The following is a 20,434-nucleotide window of genomic DNA, read 5'->3' as shown; positions in this document are numbered from 1 at the left end:
GACGGTCCTACATCATCCACCCACAGCAGCTCCGTGCCCGGCGCCACGACTGGGCATTGCTCTCTCTCTAAACTTGCTAGGATGCATCTGTTTGGCCTGGATGAGTCCTCAGACTGCTGAACAACCTTTACAGGACCCCAAACTGCCGTACATATCTGAACATTGACTCAGTTCATTTCAGCCGCTTCTATTCAGGATTTGTTGCCTTTTAGCTCGGCTCTTTGAGAGACATGGGCAACTCCTACACCACCGCAGGCCGAGCAGCAACCTATAGATCCGTCTCTCAATTCTCGCAGCTTTACTTTGAAGTTGTTTTCACATCTGACAGTCTGGTAGAATCGCTTTGATTGGAGATTAAAAGTTGCAACATTTGTTCCATTTTCAGCTGCTGCGATTTGCTTTCACACTGCACTGTGTCAAACGAACCAAACCCTTTGACAAACCTGTTCCCCTCCTCGCCTGTGGTGGCGCTGCACCAAGAACTACTGAAGGAAATGACACAAAAACTTCTCAAGAAGATAATGGCTGCGTTTCCCTTACAAAGGTGTGCAGGACTTTGTCGGTATTCCGCTAAAGAAGTTAATAAGTTTGTTCATGTGATGAGTCGCTAAAAAACATGCCGCGAAATGATCCTCCAACTACTTCCTGTTGTCTTCTCCTTCATGATTTTCGCCAGTGGCAACATCCGTGGGATCATGCGACAAAAGTGTTTCTGTTGGACCGTTGTTAATCTCTCTTCAGCAGAAACAGTCAATATAACTTCACACCATCAAACTGCCTTCAAGCTAACGGTTGCAGCAGGTAAACATAGTTTTGTTTCTCACTAAATTCATGTCGTCCTGCTTCGTTATTTTGACCTACGTCAAAATAACGAAGCAGGACGACATGACGTCCAACAAACCATGGCGCACATGGTTCAGCTGGGTAAATACCATTAAAGTGAAAAGATCTCAAAATGTCATAGCTATAAATTACATTACAGCAGACAAAGTTTTGGGCAGCTGAGTCCTCCTTCTGCTTTATATTTTCAATCCATATGCGAGAAGCAGATCCTCTTGGAAAAGACTGTGGAGGTCTGGGGAACGACGCTGGAACAGCACCAACACGCCTCATTGAACCAGAAAAACACATGGATTTTTCACAATGGTGAGGACATTGGGAAAACAATTAAACCATGAATCAAGATCATATAAAGATCCTTAAAGCCTGTTGCTATTTCTGGTAGCATTCTCATTACAAATCAACTCACTGATTCTTTTTTTCTTCTTCTAACACTTAAGATTTACACCAGGGTGAGAATATCTCAGACGGCAAGCCGAGTGGTTTTAACACAGTGGTGCAGGCACCAAAGAAAAGAAAAAGAAATGTAGTTAGATGAAGGCAATTTCTTTTGCTCTCCCTTTGTTTATTAACCCAGCAGGTCATGGATTTGAGAATTTTATTTTCTGAACCCCACATCTGCAATCTTTTTCTGGCTAATTTTAACAACAATCAAACAGCCACTGAGCTAATTGTGAGCGATCTGAAAACGGCTTGTTACCAGGAGTTAAATTGGGATTTGTTAGGTATTGGTTGCGTGTGTGTGCGTGTGCGTGTGCGTGTGTGTGTGTGTGTGTGTGTGTGTGTGTGTGTGTGTGTGTGTGTGTGGTGTGATCTGAGGTTTTCACTGTTTACTGTGATAATTAGTATAAATTATTTTTGAGACACTCCGTCCAACTATCTGAAAACAAACCATTTCAGAGGAGGTCTCTCTTCAAAGCGAGAATTTATTTGAGAAATTTCACCTATGAAAATACAGGTCAAATAAAATGAAATAAATCACTGTCATTATTAAACAGATGTGAAAACTTAGACAAAAAAAAGAGGATGAAAACCATCTATCCTTAATCCCTAAGTAGTCACGACGTTTACATTCATACATATATTAATCCTGATGTAGTCGGTGCCCAGAATGCAATATTCTATAACTATAAAACACAAAAGCATGAGTGAAAAGTCCGTTCACAAGAATCACTTCCTGAAGAGCAACCACACATGTAGGTGGGCAATAACAATTGTGACCCTGTAGGGGGCAACATACTATGTTGTAACAACTGTTTGTGTTATTGGGTGCCAGTAGCTGTGTTTCTATTACAAATGTGCGCAAAACTACGTCAGTGTTCTGCTAATGGCTAAAAATATATAATTTTGTCTTTGTAGTGTTATCAATAAATAAGAAATTAAAATCACACGTGTGTAAGTTCGTTCACGTGACAAGTCACTGACAAACATGCCATGCCATCATCCTCCAGCTACTTCCTGCCGTCTTATTTGTTTGCACCAGTGGTGACATCTAGTTGTTGATCGTGCGTTAAGGGTAAAAAAAAAAAAAAGGTATTTCGCTGGCAGTTTTGTGAAATAAACCAATTTCGATACGGTCATGAAGCCACGTCAACCTAGCGGCAAAAAGTTTTTATCAAAAGAAAAACACTTTTTTTTTTTTTTATTCCTTTGTTTCCATTAAGCAAATTTATTTTCAAAATGTCAGATTGTACAAATACACGATCAGCGGAAACGCCACGGTTTGATTTCTTATGTTTTTGAAATTATTTTATGAAATATAAAATTTATACGGCCTTCTTTCGAGCTTTTTTCTTTTAAAGAAACGGAAATATATTTCACATACATTGATTGTACGGTTTCATACAGAATTTCTCAGTTATATTTCTCTGCGTCTGGATCTGTCAAGGTCCCTGACAAGCGACCCTTTCTTCTGTCACCAGCCTACAACAAAAGGGGATGATGTTGCAGGGTTGGAGCTCAGCTAATTTGAAACATCTAAAAACCTTTGTTCCCTGAGATGCAATTAGATCTTAAATAGCTTTGGCTGATAAATTAAATCTCTTTACTGTTTTGTCCCTTACCAAACCTGATTAATCATTTTTAATCAGATCGAGGGAGAGAGGTGCCTTGACGTTTCATTTAACCGAAGCTGAAGGCTCAGACACTCGCGCCTTCGTCTGATTAGTCTTGCTCAACACCCGAGACCACAGGGCACAAAAGAAAAAGAAAAAAAAAAAAGGCAGGGAATTTTCTTACAGTATTTTCTTTTCTAAAACCCCATGTCATCAAATGTTGCCGTGTGCTTGGAGTTCACTTCCTCACACAGGATTGGGAGGAGCTCCTTAAAGGTTGCATGCTAAAGTCAGTCTGCTCCCTGTGGCTACTGTACGGTAGGTGGGTGCGATAACAGTCCGGTCATGGAGAACTGTCTAATTATAGATGACACACTCATATTCCGAATCTCTTCATTCTACCGTGGTCTGTGCAGAGAAAAGAGGCGCTCTTAGTAAAAGATGTGTTAGCCCGACTGTCAAGAAAAAGAAAGGAGTAGTAGTATGTTATTCAGTCACACAGCAGCATTTTATTGCACAATCAAGTAGCTATGTTACCTTCAGTTGTTATAAAAAAATGGTGTATATATAAAAAATATGACTTGAAAGAAATTAGATTTTATTATTTAACATCTTGAAATTGGGCATGTGTGTCTTTAAAAGCTCTTTCTGAAACTCCGTCATAGTACTGCCCCTTTAAAGACTGTGCACCATTTTGCTTTGCAGGCATTGTCCTATATACAGTTGTTACATTGTTTTCTAAAGTAAAAATGGCAATGATATTGGTGATTAATACTTTTGTAAACCCTTCTCTTGCCAATGCCGCCCTAACCCATCCAGGCTTAGACTCCACCAGACCCCTGCTGGTGGCAAAACGCTAGCAGCAGATCCATGAAGGTTTTCTTCACCACACAAATTGAAACTGATCTGTAGAATATGGAAACCGAGTCAACGCCATCTGAACTATCTTTATTTTGTGGAAGAGTCAGTTATCAGACAGCAATCAGGGAATGACGTTTCCATTTTCAACAATGCAAATGCTGAAAATAGAAAGTCATTGTTGCCAAAAGTAGGCCATTATTTTAGGAAAGTGATCTAAACCTAAATCCTACTTAAATATTTGTGTAGGACTCTTGGTTGTGTCAAAATAACATCTGCATGGTTGGCAGGACCTACAGTTTCCCATTGCTATCAACTTTGTCCACAACAAAGTGTCTGTTCTGAGTGTTATATTAGAACCATGACAAATTGTAGAAATGTCATCTATCGCAGTGGTTCGCAGCCCGGGGGTTGCGGACCGGTACCGGTCTGTGGACCAATTGGTACCGGGCCGCGCAAGAAATAATTAAATATTTCCGTTTTATGTATTTGAGTCCGGAGGATCTTTTATTTTGAAAATCCTTTAACCGGATTCTCTCAGTTACTTTTGCACCAACACTGAGCCCACAAGCAGCAAAATGAGTAAGAAACGGATCAGATGTCTTTGGAAAGTTTCTTTGCAAAGGGGAAAAGACCAGAGAAGAGACAGGTGAATGGATTTATCCCGGACCGGTAGGTGAGTCCCACATTACAAGCCGCTCTGCGTAACATACGGCAACCGGCTGCTAATGAGGCAATGAAGCTTCAAACTGATTCGCCACGTACAGACCAAGCAGGCTATGGATATAACCAACACTTCGGGTGTTATTGTCTCCCATCACTCCCAGATTGGACCGTCTCGTTGCAGAGAAACAAGTTCAGGGCTCCCGTTAGTCATTATTGTGAGTTAAAATTTCCACGAAAGTAAAATGTTCGTTTTTGTGGCGCATCCGTATCTTATTTTGAAGGGATATGTAAACATTACCATAGCGACCAGAGTCAGAGAACATTTGGGCAATGGTCGAGAGGAGAGGAGTAGAGCTTGTGAGTCTTAAGTCTGGTTTAGACGGCAAGATTTAAGAATTGTCGGCTGATTCTCCAAATCTCTGTGACCACAGAGCTGATAAAAGTACAACAGGTTCGATCGGTTCGTGTTCAACCACATAATGCAATTTAGCTGCTCTAAATGTCATCCCCATGAGAACCTGTGTAAAAAATAAACAAACAGACAAATAAATAAAAATAACACCTTGCTGCCATGCTTATGGTGTGTGGTATTTGCGGCCTGAAGAAGCCCCCAGTTCTTACTACCTAAAACAGAAGCAAAAACATCCCCCCAAAAATAGTTTGGACCAAAATTATCATCTACTGATGAAGTAAGTTTACATGAAAAACAACTTTGTGACCTGGTAGAGTAAATCTTTAGAAGAAAACTAATTAAATATTGATACAAATAATTCATTAGTTAAATTAAATACTGAGGAGTGACACTATTGTCACAATGTAATTATCAGATAGAATAAACGTACTATATAACTACACACAAACAAACCTATTTAAGCATATGGTCGAATAATTCTTTTAGTACACAATTACATATTTGAATGTTAAATACATTCATAGAAAAAAATTTAATCAGTTGTTTTAGTTTCTTGTGTAAAATGAATAACTTCAGCAAATAATTTTGTGAGATCCCAGCATCTCATTGGTTGGTCTGTGGACCAATCAGATTGCTGCGGCACATCAATATAAAAGAAATACAGAGGTAATCATTTATGTGATTTTAAAATGGCTTCAATAATTACTCATCTAATATCCCAATTCATATTATTATTACTTTGAGTATTAATATTACTTCACTCTTATTTTTTTTATTTTTGATTCCACAGTCATATTTTGTTTTTCATAGTGTCTGGACTCATGTTTCAGAAATGGGGTTTACTGTATGAAAAACCATCGTGCAAATATTTTTTCTGAAAAATGTTATTTTTTGAATGAGGTAAAATTCATTCATTCACTTTTCCCCCACAGGGGGTAATGTTTTGGATGAAACGTTACTCTGAATCGTTCTCCAGTAAACATTTCAGGAGCGAGCGGGTTATGCCCTGGACAGGTCGCTGGTGTGTCACAGGGGGAACATTTAGAGACAGACGGGACAAACAACCTAGGGAGAATTTAGAGAGGACCCCAATTAACCTGACAGTCATGTTTTTGGACTGTGGGTGGAAGCTGGAGCACCCAGAGAAAACCCACGCATGCACAGGGAGAACATGCAGAAGGGTCCGGACCAGGAATCGAACCCACAACCTTCTTGCTGCAAGGCAACAGCTCTACCAACTGCGCCACTGTGCAGCCCGCTATGAATGCCTGATTAATACTTTTAAGTCTTATAATAATTACGTCATGAGGGAACACTTGACGCAGCTCGGACCCTGTGACGTGTTTGACCCATTCCATTCTGTTCTATGTCAACACCGCCCTCTGCTGGTCTTGTTTTGTTCCTCCTACTCATGGACTTTCACTGGCGACATTCTGTAAAGTCCTCTCTGCTGTTCTGATTTTCTTGATGACTTTCTATTGTCCCTTTTCCACCGGCTCTACTTCAACAACCCGGCTTGGCTTGGCTCTATTTCAGAGTGACCGCGTTTCCACCGGCCCAACTTAGCTCTGTAGCAGGGTTACCGCCCTGCGGCTTTAACAAATGGAGCTGAAGACACGTTACCCTCCAGGCCCAGAAAGAGAGCAGCGCTCAGAAGTGCAGCACACGATCATCTGACAGTTTCGGGGAAGTGAAACCATGCAAAAATTAAAAAATAAAATAAAATAAATCCTCGCACACACAGGGTAAAAAAAAAAAAGTTCAATGGCTCGGTTTGGTTCAGGCAGATCCAACTGCCCGATGAACCAGCGCAGATTTCTCTGCAGATGCGACCAGGAGGAATTTGTGAAGCTGTGCGTTCAGACAACAGCAGGTGAAGTAATTTAAGTGGAGTCGTTTAATTTAATTATAAGTTATTGGGGCCACAGACAGTGGTTTCTGTCACTATGGAGAAAAAGTTAGATGCATTTATCTGCTTTATGTGTGATGGGATCTGGATTCAAGTTTAGCTGGGTGAATATTAACTAAACCGCATAAATATGCGGCTAAATAGCCGATGTTAATATGATTATAATTTGACAGGTAAAAATAGAACATGACCGATTATTTAAAATCCCGTCGGTCAAAATGACGGAGAACAAAAAAAAGTCTAGCTCGACCTTTGATACGACCTTGCATCCCCCTCCCCGGCCGCAGCAAAATTTCCAAGTCTTTACCAGTCTGTGGTAATAAAAAGGTTGGACCACTGATCTATCGGATGCCATCAGTCACTGAAATGTATCTCTTGTGAAACTTACCCAAGTCTTTATGTCCAGCCCATTTTCCTGATTCTAACGCATCGACTCTGACAACTAAATCTTCAGTCTTCCTCAAATATTCCACTCAGTATTAGGTACCATAATGAAGAGTTAATGTTTAAAACTCACAATATTAATGGTCACAGTTTTTCAAGTTGATAAATGTGAACCTACATTTATGGACTCTTGACTTCTAGTTACAAATCAGTCAGCGGCACTTTGGGGTGATTATCGGGGCTATACTTTTCATAACATGTTGGCTATAAGATAAATAAAAGGGTACCGTTTCAGTCAGAATCTCTTAAAAACTTCACCCATACGTTTTAATTGGCTGCTCTGCTGTATTACTCCTGTGACTTGAGTTTTATTTTAAACAAGCTGAGATTTTGCGAGGAGTGAATTTCATCAATTCGTTCTGCAGGCGTTGATGAGCCTGGTTCAGAACTAACATTAGACGCTGCTGCTGCAGCTGCAGGGTTTTTCATTTTATTATTGTTTTTCTTGGGCATGTAGAGTTTTTTGTTTCTCTTCCAAGAAAGCAGGCAAACTGTAAACTCGCTGTAGATGGTTAAGTATACAAGAATGTCACACAGCCTATGCGCTGCCTCTTAGAGTAATAATCAAATCTTCCAGTTCTGTAATAAAAGCACAAACTGTCATCCTTCGTAGGAAATTACACCCTTCTGTTGCCGCGCAGCAAAGCCACCGGGGGTGTAAATCTCAGGTCAGGATGACAGTGTGTAATGCACCTTGACTAATTAACTGTGGCCTTTCTGAATGGCAGGAGCATGTGGATGTGAAAACAGCGACTGTAAGAGGCGGGGTGGTGGGTGAGGTTTGTTTACTGAAGCTTGAGGATTGCGGAGCTTGCTGCCGGGTTTAGCTTTGCCACATTGTAAACGGCGACGCTCTGTGATGGTGAGGGTTTTTTTTCCTGCTGTTTCTCAATGGACACAAGCACAGCCTTTGATGTTGTATGGAAGATGATAGATGGACTCTTATAGATGAGAAGCAGCAGGGGTACCTGTTGACCGATGTGTTCAGTGAGCAGGCCCACGGCGCGGCGTGCTTGGAGGTAGAGGCTGGACGGGACGGCAGTGTTTGCCAGGCATGGCTTGCAGTTGATCTTCATAAAATAACTACATCACAAATGTTGTAGCCCTTTGGATAACAGAAGGGATCATTAAATAAATAGAGATAAATCACATACAGCTGAAAGAGAGGGCATTTTTACACCCGGAAGTTCGATAGACTCAGTTCGACGTGGGACCAAAGTTGCAGCATTTGTTACATTTTCAGCTGGTGTTTATCTCTTTCACACTGAACTGTGTCAAATGAACCAAAACCTTTCTTCCCCATTTCTTAAAAAAATAAAAAAATAAAAAAAATAAAAAAACAACCTGTGTTTGGTTTGTCGTCTGACTCAACTATAACATGTAACAGTTGCTGTGCGCAGCAGCATTTGCAGATTAATTTCTGTTTCCGTCCTGTCTCTCAGACTCCACACAACAAGCAGTCGTCACTAATCACTCGGCTCTTGTTTCACTTCGCGGAGGAGGACGGGCAGGGGAAGTTTGAAACTAAACCCAGCCAGTTTGTCCTTCAGCTCTTCTAAATCAGGATTAAAATTAAAACACGACTAAAGCGTCTGGCGATAAAGTGGAGCCCGCTGCTTTGTGGAACACTCACATCGGCTCTCAGCCTCGCCGTTGTTACCTTCACTGTTGCGTTTTAAGAGCTTTTTCACGAGCCTGAAGTGTCTGCCCTTCCGAAAAGTGTAGGATGGACTTTCTGGCAGAATGCAAACAGCGTCTTGATGAATCTCCACTCGCATCCGGGAAAAACTGATCTTTAAATCTCTAAAAATGTGCCGGAGGAAAGCAGAGGTTGTCTTCACGCTGACATATTTGACAGCGAACGTGAATTTACTGTAACGTGCAAAGATCTTTGTTCGTCACGGTGCAACATGAGGCCTTAAAAACGGCTGATCAGTAACTGTATCATTAACTCGACTTGAAAACTTAGTTACATTAGTTGCATTAAATAAAATATTTAAATTAAATGTATATCTGTCTGTCAGAAAGAGATAAGTCTGAATAAATTACACACATTATAGTTAAAATGAGAGGAGTAAATGTTACAAACACGTTCAGCCTCAAAATCTGAACTGAATCATTATGCCATGTCAGCTTAATTTAATGTCTCAATGAATGCTTTGCCAACAGTCTTGGTAACTATAGCGTCCAGTGTGTGACTATGTATAAGTAAGTTCAGGGTCAGTGTCTGTGTTTTTCTTCATGCTGCACTTCACATATTGGTTCCATATTGGAGCCAGGATGTTTCTAAAGTCGTCCACAGCAGTAGTTTCTCAGGCTTTCTCAAGGCCTTTACCAGTTTTTTTCTTTACGCATTCGCTACTTTCCCTCATTTTAAATCTACCAGGTGAACATTTTCAGAGGAATGTTGTTTTACTGAGCTATTTAACTCTAAAGTATGAATCCAGGCATTTCAGTCAGGCATAATGGTCTAACCTCGTTGGGTCTTCGTCTTTCACCGACTTATCCGTTATGTGATTTTAAATGGGAACTTTAACAGAAGCTTGTCATGAAAGCAGTTTAATCCAGTTTCTTTAGTTAGGAACCTGAATCATAACGTAGTCTGACGTGGAATATTTCAGAACTGAAACAAAGACTCTCAGAGATTTGCTAGCTGGATTCTCGGCATGTTACAATCAGCAGACGTTTCTCAGGTCCTGCTTTGGCTTTTGTGGGTTTTTATCCTAAATGTTCAGAAAATGTTAGATAATTTTGCTGGGATGAATACAGCGTGCTGCAAGATTAACAAGGAAAAGCTAACAGTAGCTGAGTGGCCATTGCAAATGTGCGCAAAACTTTGTCTGTTTTTCCACTGCTAATGTTCAAAACAACAATTTTCTAAATTAGCATGTTTCCACTGAGCAAGTGTATTTTTGAAGTGTATCATGTGATCAGTGGAGATGCAGCTACTGAGGAGAGAAATAAAATAGGTGAGTGAAATAAAATGTACAGCTTTACTATTTTGGCTGAGTTTTATGTATCATGAACTAGTTGAGCCAATTGATCTTAATGGTTGGGTAACCGTAAGTATCGTAGCTAAAACTGGAGCCTGGAACAAGCGGGGCGCCACATTGTCACCATTATTACTGCTGGCTTGGGTCTGGCTTGCTATTCATAACATTTTCATCCTCAAAACATTCAAAGTCATGTTGATCTGCTGCGGGGAGTTTTTGTTTGTGTGTGTGTGGATGGGAGAACTGTGAGAGGTGAAAAATCACTGTGCACTATGTGGGCAGTGGTGCCAAGCTCAAATCATAGCAGCACAGCGAAGTGCTGCTAGCAGACACAAAGGTGGACGAGTAAACAATGTTTAACCCGCGTTTAGCTTAAGATAGAAGACAAGACTACTTGTGTTAACTGGCGCAAAGTGAAGAGGGCAGCTAACCCAGAGCCTCTCGTAGCCAGATGCCTTCTTGTTTTCTCAAAGACTACGAGGGATTATTCCACGTTTGGAGGGAGACGACATGAAAAAAACAAAACACGGGCAAGGTCAGGATAGGTTTCTGTAGTTACTCATTAGTCTTAAGGAAAAACTAATATGAGGAAATAAGTTTAGCGCAGCGCTCCGGGCCGCTGGCTTACTCTTCCTCATAAAGACATCAGATTTCTTGGCTGAATCTGATGAGGAAAACAACTCGAACACACTGCAGGGTTGGAAACTCCCAGCATTAAGCAAACAAAGCCAATAAATCACACAGCTGCAGCAAGAAAATAATCTGTAGCAATGAGACTCTGTGGTCCAACTACAGAAATATGCTGATCCACACTAAAGCATCTCTGCCCAGGCACAAAAGCCTCTTACTTGGAGTGATCACAGGAGGGAGCGTCTCTCTGTAGGAGAAGTGATGCACGTCCAGGGAGCTGGAGGAAAAAGGCAACTTGGTTTAGCATTTAGTCTGTAGTTTGTGGAGGAGCAGAGCGGCATCTCTGAGACGGTGGCAGGGAGAGTTGGCTTCTTTTTTTTTTTTTACCCTCCTCTCTGAAAAGCTAGATTGCCTCTGCTTAGCTTTTGTTAGGTCTGACTTGTGCCAACACACCTGAGGACTGAATCCCCACAACAGGTTTCATCATCTTTAGCAGGAGCTTTTCAGCTGCTCAAAAATTTAAACCAGACGTGTTGAACGTCTCAAACATGCAGTGAGAAACCCTGCGAGGACCTGACAAAAGCTAGCTTCCTGTTGTGTTTCAATTCTGCCAAAATTTTCAATCATGTCATTCTTCCCACTTTAAAGTCCTTTCAATGAGGCGTTGGAGAAAATGGGTGATATCTGACGCTTCTCTAGCATAAAATCCCCCACCTGTTGTTGTGTACCCAGCAACAGGTAGACCGGCGGTGCAACCAAAGAAGACAAATTCTCTGATTTGAAAGGCCGTGGTTTCCCCCAATGTATTATAAGCCTGGCGGGCCACCAGGCTAAGCATCGCTTATTTATCTAAGTTGTTTTTATGCTTGCATTTTTTAAGACTTTGTAGTTGGTGTTCATGTTTTAATCTTCCAGTCTTTAAATATCACATAATTATCAAGTGATATTTTCAAATTTCCTGTCAACTTCAAACATTTTTGTAACTCAAAAACATGACCGCTGCAGGGCCGCTGGATGAATGACTGCCCAGCGCCCCAACCACTAGGCTTAGCCAGTTTCCTGGGGGAAGCTATGAATGCACTTACAGGACTTTTATCTTAAACTGACGTAATTGTAGCATAAGAGCTGTCAGAGACTGTTGTCCAGGCTGGCATAACAGCATCACACAATCGTTGCAGATTTTCTGGACATCCATGACCTTCAGGTCCACCGCATCCCAAATAAAAGGCACTGCTTAAGGCTGGTGACTGTAGAAGCCGTTGTCGTACAGTTTTCTCCTTGTCATGTTCAACAGAGAAGTTTGAGGCGTTTTAGAGGCACAGTACGTGACATAAAAACACTGATGTACTTTGGTTACAATGGGATGGATGTCGGCAGTTCTCAGGTCATCTGAACAACTCGATTAGCGATCGACCTGAAAGATTGATGGGAGTGAAAATCCTAGCAGTTCTGACACCAACCGTCCGAAACCACCGACCACGTCGTCGTCAACGACACTTCACTCATCTCTCCTTCTGTTTCTGGTGCATATTGTGAACTCCAGGAAGTCATCTGTACCACATCTAGACGCCAAAATGCGTAAATTGGACGATTCTTTATTCGTGTCCAGAAGGTGTCCTTAAAAAATTGCGTTTCTAATAGCAAAAAAACACAACCAGTAATGGTGTGAAGTGTATCAGTTTTGTAAAATTAAAGTTTTAAAACAACATTTGGGAAGCAACAAGCTGCTGATGAGCTAACTGTAATAGTGTAATTAGCAGCTAATGCTGTATTTTCAGTGGTTTTAGTCAAAACTTACCAAAGAGCTCGGAACAGTATCATTTTATTGTCTTTTTTTGCTTAAAACTATTTATCATAATCAGAATAACTACATTAAATGTATCATTATTACAACTATAACATGCTATTTTAGCAGCAGTAATAATGCTTGTCCTAAATAAAAGCCTTTTTTTTATTACATATTTGTTGAAAAGGTTCTGTTTGTACTGTATTGTACTGTGAGAAGCCTGTAGTGACAGTGCCTGTTTATTGGTCAATATGAATCCGAAGCCAGCGCATGATCTCCCCATTCATCACCCAAATAGGGTTAGGGGTGTTTATATCATTGCTGTCAACTATCTCTTTTTTTTCCTTCTTTAAAGTGGCTTAAAGGTTTCAGGCTCTTCTCAGATTGATGATGGCCAACGCTTCGCGATCATCTGGTAATCTGTACAACTCATCAGAAGCAGCTGGAGGTTAAAAAAATGTTCTCGGGTCTTAGTAATGAAAGTCTGTTAGTTTCTCTCCTCTCATCTAAAGGCACTGTGCTTTTGAGACGGACGAACCTGTGGTGATTTAAAACTCCAACGTACAAAGCAAATGAAATGCTATTTATTCCTCTGGGAGCTGCTTCCTGCCAGCTTTGAGTTGATGGTGAGCATGCGTGGATAATTGCGTGGATAAAACCTCCAAGCTGACTGGGCTTTTTTCTTCTTCTTCTTTTCCTGATAATTTGAGGGAAAACCTTGAACTTATGGAAATGTGCATAGCGACTGTCCTGCTAATATGAAGCCACCGCCGTGATATTAATAATTCACTTACATTTTTCCTTATGTTAAACTTAAGAAACGAAACAAATCACAGTGAGGTTGACATTTTCACCACCGCCACACTGTAGGCGGTTGCTCTTCTTAGCCAGCTGTCAATAAATTATACCCTTATAGTTTCACAAAAAAAAAAAGTGAAAAATATGACAGCCTGTAGTCTGTGGAGTGGGAATCCTGGCTAAAGGTGGTCAATGGAAAAAGAACTGAGCTTAAATGGGTTTTTATCTTTGAGGTAGATGAGCCTCAGTTTAGTCTTTCCATCAACTTTGAGTGACTTTTCTTAGCCTACTGAAGCAGTGGAGATAATACGTACTAGTTTTCCTCCACATAAAGCATTTTGCATGAACAGACAGTTTAATTTTGATTATTTAACTTTTGCAGCAGATGCTTCCACTGACCTCTAGTCTCTATTAATAAAACTGAAGTTATTCTCTTCGGACCTAAAGAGGAACGTGCTAGAGTCAACTCACAGATTTAGTTAACAGAGCTACAAACTAGAGATTTGGCCCAATGTCAGGGTGTGGTGATGAACTCTGACCTGAACCTCTAGAGTCACATAAAGACAGTTACAAAGTCAGGCTTTTAGAACATTTCCGGGACTGAATGATTAATGTTGCAGCAAGATCTAGAGAAACTAATAAATGCATTTATCTTTAGTTGCATTGATTAGTGCAGTAGTGTCTTCACAGGTCGTGTTCAGTAAACCCAGGCAGATAGATCACATCACCCCAGATTTAAAGTCCGTACATCGTCTCCCTGCAGCTCAGAGAACAGACTTTCAGATACTGTTGTTGGTCCAACTGGTGGCTATGATGTGTTTTACGATGTTTTTAAGTTTTCATGATGTAAAACACTTTGAACTGCTGAAATGTACTGCACAAATAAACTTGTTGTGTCATTGATTGTTTCTGTGAAAGTCACATTTTTTGGTGGTTCTGTTGACAGACTCCATTTTGGGTTCTGTGAGACGTTCTCAGTATGAGACCCTGTCTTAAACTCCACCTGCTCCTTGGTCTCCATGACGCCTCTTGCTCACTAATCTTCTCTGATGCCTTCACACAACATCCCGATTAATCTCGCTGAAATGAAATTACGAACAGGTAAACTGTTTAAAACTCAAATTATCTATATACTTTCTCAAGGCACTCTACTTACTGTTCATAACTTCTCAACAGTTTTTCCCTCCCCACTTTAAAAACAAGAAACCTTTTCATCATCACTATGGAAAAACTCATCTAATGTTACTTCAGTCATTAAATCTAATCAGTTCCTTTACACCACACTGCAAAATGAGACTCAATCATTTCACAATACATTTTGTGAACAGAAAGCATTTCCAGAGTAAGTCATCACTGTTAAATTAGCCTGTTTCCGTTGGTAGCAGTGACTTTATGGATTGTTTTGAGCTGTAAAATGACTTTCTTTAAATGTTCAATGTGAGCCAAACACAAGGCCACACTCTAGAGCCAGTTACTCTCTTACGTACTATTTATTTTTTTCATCCAAAAACAATACTTCAGATTGTGATAACATGTTTATTGGTTGGTTTTATTACCCTTGTTGGTAACATTTTATTTGAAGGGGGGGTGAATAAGACTGACATGACACTTTCATAAACATGACATAACACCTGTCATGAACATGAATAAGCCTTCATAAATATTTATGACTGTTGTCATTCGGCAAATTATGACACTTTTAATACAAAGTTGACATTATTAAAAATGTCTTTGTTATGACAACTTGACATTAACCAAGAAATCATTACTGTTTAAACTTTACCTTTAATAACATAAAGTTACCTCATTTTTAAAGTGCAATCAGTAATACTTTTATAACAAATTTATATCGGTAATGATTTATTGGTTAATGTCAAGTTGTCATAACAAAGACATTTTGAATAATGTCAACTTTGTATTAAAAGTGTCATAATTTACCGAATGACAACAGTCATAAATATTCATGAAGGCTTATTCTTGTTCATGACAGGTGTTATGTCATGTTTATGACAGTGTCATGTCAGTCTTATTTACCCCCTTCAAATAAAGTGTTACCCATTTGTTCTATCTGGAAGCGCACACATTTAGTTTACATATGTGTTTCTATAAACTCATAGTTTATTTTTGTTTGTCACAAAAGTATTGATTCCTGTTTCTCTTACAGGTCCTGGAGATGATGGAGAAAAGATGGCGGCCAGGACTTGGCACACTTAACGTACGCAGTAGACGCTCTTCCATTGACCTTTTAACATTTAAGATGACGTTTCGAAAATGAATTTTCTCATTGGAAACACGCCAGTTTCTTGTTTGTTCAAAACTTTCGGCACTGGATCAATAAAACTGGCATAAACCACGTAGAAGACGACGACAGGAAGTGGTTTGGAGTCACTCAGTGACTCATCGAGGGAACAAACTCAGTCGTGTGATTTTGATTGCATTTCTTATTTAATGGAAACATCACAGATTGTGTTTTTTTTTTCTTTCAACATTAGCGGAATATTAAAGTTTTACGCACATTTGTAATGGAAATATTTGATTGGACCGCACCACCAGTTCCTGTTGGAAACAGGGAACATGATTTTCTTTATTTATTTAAACAAGCTTTGTATTGAAGTAGATATTTGTATTTAAAGATTATTTCCATTTTTGGTGTTTAGTTTATTAATAAACCTAGCTGTACTGTGTTGTTTGTTGTATTTAGTGACTGTATTCCTCATTCTGTCTTAATGCTGTGATCAGCCAGCAACGTGTGTGTCATTTAGGTCAGTTGTGTTTCTTCACATTTTTGCCTGTGTTGTTTCCTTGACCTCTTTTGTGAGCTCACCATTATCTTTTCCCTATATTTTCCTATACGTCCAGTGTGACTCCTCTTGATTTCCAACTTGGTCCATCACGTTCAGCAAAACCAAAACTGCTCACAGCCTCCTCTTGTTGGAACCAGTCCAACCAGCTACAAGCCAAAGTTTTCTACAAATTGTTGCGTTTCTGGTCGTCCGCCAACATGAATGGATCATATGCAAAAAAAGAAAAAAGCACAATTTACTAAAGAAGTGCAATGTTCTGCCAGACTTATCAAAAGATTCGCCCGCTGTGGCTCTCTCTGGTGTACAAAAGATCTTAGGCCTCAATGGCTTTTAAGTTGCTGGAGAGTCGGAGCGCTCTCCCTCATGTTAATCAGCCTTTTTCACGGCTTTATGCGCCGCACACACGGTGCTTCCCACCTTCAGCTTCACCGTTTTGAAGGGTGTACATTTACACACGCCGTTCCCGTCCTGGATGTCGGCCATGTTTGGAAGTGGGAGTTTTTGCTTGACGTCCGATGCGGGATGATTGATTGAGTTGCGGCATTTTAGATGGACGTTGGATGGTTGGGTTGCGGAGCGTCTGATTTCAGAGTTGACCTTCCCAGAGCGGGATTCGTTGAATGACAGGATCTGAGATGTTTAAAGGAGGGAGGGGAGAAGATGCAGTATTTCCTCTGAACAGTTACATAAAAAAAAAGAATCATGTTGTCATGTGGTTGATAAGGTATTTTTCAAGCTTCAGATGGGATCAAGAGATCAGGAGTAACCCGAGGAACAAGGGGACAGTTTTCATTCAACCATGAACAGCGCTTTGAAAATCTTTATTTCATGAGAAAATCTTTTTTTTTTTTTTTATGAAGGAGCTTGATATGTGTTTAGCATTTAGAAAACAAAATGTCTCTCTGGACACCTTTAAATAGACTAAGTAAAGCTGTTCCTGTAGACCACAACGCTGAGCGGTGAAAACCATGACAACCGAGAGGATATACGTTTTCTTTTACAAAAAGACGAGGGAACGCAGGAGACCGCAGCAAATTTAAAGCTAACATATTCACTATAAGATCTACTTTTGAATCATCCTCAGTGTTTCTTTGACAATATTGTTGAATTGTTTTTATAAAAAGTTGGGGGGGTTTGCTAGCTGTTGCATTTTTTGATTTTCTTGCAAGACTGCAAAGCCATCTTAAACCAGATTAAAATTGATTTATTTGACTTCTTGAGTCCAGAGTAAACGTTTGGTCGACAAATTTTATTGCCTGTGATATTTTTATGCCTTTTTAATCATTTAAAAAAGAAATTATAGTATAAGTAGTTCATTGCAAACACCCAACACGAGGCAAGCGGACAAGTTAAACTGGACTGTTTTACATATAGATGAGTCAAATAAATACACCTCATCAGTGTTTTATTATTATTATTATTATTAATATCAGTGAGTTCTGTAGTTTTATTGTCAAAATAAATGTGAGCTATTTTGGAGGGAGCACCTATAATTTGTCATAAATACTTTCACAATTACCTTTTGTTGATTTTATTTTTTTTCCTGTTCGCCGTTCAGCTCAGTTTCATTAAACCCGAAACTGTTCAGTGAAAGAGACGGAGAACTGAACAGGTCTTAACACTCAGAATCTGATGCAGGCCAGACGTGATGCTTGTGCTAGAAGTCACCCTTATTAGAGAGATAAGGGGACTTTTGTTTTTTTATATAAACAACAGAATAAAGGGCTTCCAGTGTACGGCGCCCGTAACTTCTTTACATATTGAAATACATTGAAACAAAACGACAGACAGCAGTCACTTCATTTTGGGGAGTATTTCAGGGGTCAGCATGCATGCTCTTGTAGCCATTAAAAAAACTTTATTTAACAGGGTCAGAATGCACACAGACTGAAAATGTTCTAATAAAAACCTCAGTACAAACTTTGAGCGAAGGCCAGTTGTGTATAGAAGAGGGATTTACAATATCTGGTCAACAACTGGTGTAACAATTTGCACGTTTATTGTTGGTACCGTATTTTCCGCACTATAAGACGCACCAAAAAACCTTCAATTTCCTCAAAAGCCGACAGTGCGCCTTATAATCCGGTGCGCCTTATATATGGACCGATATTGAGCCACAACAGGTCTAGCAACTACGGTAAGCAGCCGCCGACTTCATTTTCGCCCACAGAAGAAGAAGCGCGCGGTGCATGCTGGGATAGTTGTCAGAACGCTGGTTTGTTAATAAAGTTTGATAATACGTTTAAAGCCAGGGGGCGGAGGGGCGGGGGAAGAGAGACAGAGACTGCGGCGGCAGCGTGTCGGATTTTGCAGGATTTTGTGGTTCTCAAATAACTCCATCCATCCGCCAAAGCAGATCATTTCCGTCGTACGGGTTCTGGTGTCTTTTCTTGGATAGAGCTGCTTCTATTTCATTTGAGAAAAATAAGAGAACTGAGGCTAAACCCACCAGGAGTTCAACAAAGAAGAGAGAGATGGATCTAGGAATTGACAAGAAGGAGCAATTGAAACAAGGAAGAAACATGGTGTGAAGCTGAGCCAGATATTTCTGTTCTTCATTGATTCATCACTAAGGACCCCGATCATCTCAGTACCAATATATGAGCAAAGGGAAGGGCCCGTATTTTAGGGGAGCCTCAGTGTGAACCGAAAGAAAACCGAAGTCTGTACCTCGGATAGTTTTTTCTTTCAAGATGTCAGTAACAAAAACTAAATCTGGCAAACTGAGACATCTTACAAGCAGTAAGGGGAATATACATTTTTTCTTCTTTTTGGTTTGTTCATCCCTTTTTAAAATATGATGAAATTGTATCATTATATGATGTAGACGACGGGCATAGTTAAACATCCCCTGCTGAAGGAGGATTTATCCTGGGGCTGAACCCCGGTGAGCTCGGGACCAATTAAGCCAAAGTAATGAGCTTTTACCAAAGCAAAAACGACATAATTCTGTGTTAACATGTAGCAGGTAGAATGTGGTCGACGGGGAGGAAAAGAAAAGAGAAAAAAAGAGGACAAAATCAGAAATAACAAAGTGTACATAGCTATGTGGGCTTTAAAGCCAAGTTTGTGTGCAATGAGACACAGGAAGGAAGAAATACATTTTAAACAAAAACATAGCAAAAGATGAGTAATGTCTTCAAATTAATATATTCAACAAACTACTTTCTACTTATGAACCACCTTAAGAGAATCAAGAGTTTGTATTCTCATCATGCGAGGAATGTAGTATGTATAAAATTTATTCTAAAATTATTTTTCAGTCTCATGTTATAAAACTCTACTTTTGTGGCGGGTAGCTCTACATATCGCACATTTCTTCTAAGATCAGACAGGTTGGCGGCGTTATGTTTAGATGTTCAGGTGTTCATTATTTGTAGAGCATCTTTTGTTTTTTTTATTCCATTTTGAAGGAAATGGAGGGAACCACACTTCCTGAAAGTGCCTTTGTTTGCTCACGTTTAGCTTTTACGCTAACAGAAATAGACGGTTAGAACTCGACCAATAGAATCTGTGTAACAAACTGAACATGCTTACATGATTGGACATGGTGCCGGCAAAGAGATTCTGTAAATAAAAAAAGCTAAAATGCGCTTAAAGAAATCATGAAGTATATTTTTAAAATGTTAAAATGCTCAGCTTGCTAGCAAGCCTGACTTTAGCTTTAGCGCTGACGCTGAGCAAGTCAAAGTTGAACACAATCTCAGTTTGTTATCAAAATGTTTAGCTGAATTTGTTGCCACAATGAAGAAGCTAAGTTAATTTATGCAAAATACTTTTACAATCTAATAAGACTGATAAAAATTCAAATAACTTTAATAACCAATATTCCATTGATTATAGCCTCCAAAATTTATTGATATAGTTTAGGTAAGAGGTTCCCAAATTGTGGGGCCATTGAGGGGGAGCGCGGGATGGATGAAACCCCCCACCCCCAAAAAACATGAACTCTGTATGCGCTCGGTTTTTACCTTGGAATGGCCAACTCTCTGTTATTCCTATGTCAATTTGATACAGTAGGGGCTTCCGCACTTCCCATATCTGTGTCCTTTTATCAGCAGTTAAAACTGTTTAATCCGTTGTTAACATGTGGTAACCTGTTTTTCCGAGCCGCCTATAAACGCAACATGAGCACTACGACGCTCGCGCTGGGTTTACAGCTGTGCGCAGTGAAGGAGACCTGCTGCTGCTGCTGTGCAGAGATACGCAGGTGTGTTAGAATCATGGCAGCAAACCAGCA

Source organism: Poecilia reticulata, chromosome 3 (genome assembly GCF_904066995.2).
Source record: "Poecilia reticulata chromosome 3, P_reticulata-male-v2, whole genome shotgun sequence".
Lineage (NCBI taxonomy): Eukaryota > Metazoa > Chordata > Actinopteri > Cyprinodontiformes > Poeciliidae > Poecilia > Poecilia reticulata.
Note: the sequence above shows the minus strand (reverse complement) of the source record.